Source organism: Myotis lucifugus, unplaced genomic scaffold (assembly GCF_000147115.1).
Source record: "Myotis lucifugus unplaced genomic scaffold, Myoluc2.0 scaffold_18, whole genome shotgun sequence".
In the NCBI taxonomy this organism is placed as follows: Eukaryota; Metazoa; Chordata; class Mammalia; order Chiroptera; family Vespertilionidae; genus Myotis; species Myotis lucifugus.
This window is the reverse complement of record NW_005871066.1, coordinates 9,326,755-9,329,808: the sequence shown is the minus strand read 5'-3', so window position 1 is coordinate 9,329,808 and position 3,054 is coordinate 9,326,755.

Sequence of the window (3,054 nt, the reverse complement as noted above, 5' to 3'; positions counted from 1 at the left end):
CCCAAGTAAATTTAAAAAATTAACAAATGAATTTTTATTTTCAATTATTACTTTTTTATTGTTAGAAATTCTAAGGATGGTTTAAAAATCAGATTTTAGTTGAACCTTAAGAAATTGTGAATCAGGAAATCCATTCAAAGAAATTATTTATAATGCGCATCAAGAGACAAAAACTAGTGAGATACAAGATAAGTACAATTAGCAAGCATTGTATAAAGAACAGAGGTGAACAGTTGAAGAATACACATTATAACACATAGAATTTAATAAAATTGCCATATGCTAGATCACAAATCAAACTTTTACAGATTTCAAAGGTTCAGTATCATACAGAACCTGGTCTCTGATAACAATACAAAAGTAAACAGTAAAAAATCTGTATCATTCAGCAGTGAGTGATTCAAAAAATTTTTTAGTAATGTTAGGCAAAAGAGAAATTGATACTGGGAATTAGGTGAATACAACATTGTTGGAAGGAAGGGATAGAGAAGTGGTTTAGGTGGAGCTTTCAGAGATTTCCAGAACAAATATAATTGTCTTGCCCTCTGCCATAGGCATGGGAACCAGAGGCTGGGCAGCTGGGGCCCTGGCAGTCCATGGTGGCACTGGGACTTCTGAATGGAAGGCAGACCACTAGGCTGCAATTCAGGGGTTTGGGGCAGCCACTGCTGCTGTCTCCACACCCACGAAGCCGGGGACCAGACATAAGATCCCTGGGTTTAGTGCTACCGCCCTCAAAACTAACTTTCAACACTGAAAAAGACAGTGATGAGACGCTAGAATGCTGCTAAAGAAAAACATGCATTCCATGACTTTGTTTGTCAGGATAATGATGTTTACTTCTTTTTTTTTATACCCCCCCCAGCTTTATTAAGATATAATGGACATATAACATCATGGAAGTGTCAGGTGTATGTGTTGATTTGATACATTTATATATTGCAAAATGATTTCCATGATAGCATTAGCTCACCTCCATCACCTCACACAATTACCTGTGTGTGTATGTGTGTGTGTGTGTGTGTGTGTGTCTGGTGAGATCATTTAAAGATTTACTCTTAGCAACTTTAAAGTATATAATATAGTATTGTTCACTATAATCACCATGATGTACATTACATCCTCAGAATACCTTACAACCGGAAGTTTGTTCTCTTTGACCAACATCTCCCCATTTACACTGATCCCAGACTCTGGTAGCTGCCATTCCACTCTCTGTGTCTGTTAGTTCAGCTTTTCTTAGATTTCCACGTACAAGTGAGATTAGGCTGTATTTGCCTTTCTTTGATTTATTTCATTTAGCATAATCCTCTCAAGGTCCATGTATCGTTGCAAGTGGCAAGATTTCCTTCTTTTTCATGGTTCAATAACATTCCAATGTACATATACACCACGTCTACTTGACCCATTCATCCAAAAATGGACACTTAGGTTATTTTTATATCTTTGCTATTGTGAATAATGCTGTAATGAACATGGGAGTGCAGATTTCTCTTCAAGATCCTGTTTTCCTTTAGATATATATCCAGAAGTAAAATTACTGGATCATGCAGTAGTTCTGTTTTAATTGACCATATATATGTGGGTTTATTTCTGGCTCTCTTTTGTTCCATTGACCTATGTGTCTGTTTTTATGCCAGGACCATCCTGTTTTGATGAATATCCTTATATAATAGAGAGGTAATATGCAAATGGTCATCATGTCGTGACACATAACGACCGATCAGCAGGAGGGCAGGGCAGCGAGCTACAAGCGGCAGAGAGCTACAGAAGGGCGGGGCAGCAAGCTATGAGAGGTGGAGAGCTACAAGAGGGCAGGGCAGCGAGGTACGAGTGGCAGAGAGCTACAGGAGGGTGGGGAAGCCAGCTGAGGCAAGCGGCAGCGAGCTACTCACACATGGATTCGTGTGCAGGACCACTAGTAACTTTGTAATATACCTTGAAATCAGGAGATGTGGTGCCTCCAGCTTTGTCTTCTTTCTCAAAATTGCTTTGGCTATTCAGGGTCTTTTGTGGTTCTATGTACATTTGAGGATTATTTTTCTATTTTTATGTAAACATACCATTGGAATTTTGATAGGGATTGCACTAATGTATTGATAACTATGGGTAGTATGGACATTTTAACAATATTAATTCTTCTAACCTATGAGCATGGAATATATTTTTTTATTGAATTTATTGGAGTGATATTGGCTAATAAAATCATATAGTTTTCAGGTGTACATTCTATATACATCATCTACATATAGTATTGTGTGTTCATCACCCCAAGTCAAGTCCCCTTCCATCATGATTTATCCCCCTATACCCTCTTCTACCTCCACCCACTCCCCTTTCCGTGTGGTAATCACCATACTGTTGTCTGTGTCTATGAGTTGTTGTTTTTTTGGTTTTGATTTTTCTGCTTTATCTCTTCAACTTTCTTACCCAGCCCCACAACTCTCCTCTGCTCTGACAGCTGTCACTGAGCGACAGGAATTTTTCAACTCCTTTATAATCTTACGGGATCACTGTTGTATATGCAGTCTGTCCTTGACTGGAATGTTGTTATGACTGGTTTGCTAGTGTTTTTGTATTTATGTTCATTAGGGATATATGCCTGTAATTTTCTTTTTTTGTAATGTTCTTTTCTGGTTTTGGTATCAGGATAATGCTGCCTCATAATATGAGTTTGGAAGTGTTTCCCTCCTCTTTCTTTTCTTTTTTTAAAAGCATTTGAGAAAGATTGCTCTTGATATTTTCTTTAAGTGTTTGCTAGAATTCACCAAACCATCTGACCTTGGACTTTTCTTTGTTGGGAGGTTTTTGATTACTGATTCAATCTCCTTACTAATAGTTTGTCTGTTCAGATTTTCTACCTGATTCCATCTTGGTAGGTTGTTTCTAGGAACTTATCCATTTCTTTTTCCGCTGCCCAATTTTTTTGGTGTATAATTGTTCACAGTAGTATCTTATGATCTTTTGTATTTGTATGGTATCAGTTTAATGTCTTCCCTTTTATTTATAACTAGAGGCCCAGTGCACAAAAATTTGTGCACTCGGGGGGGTCCC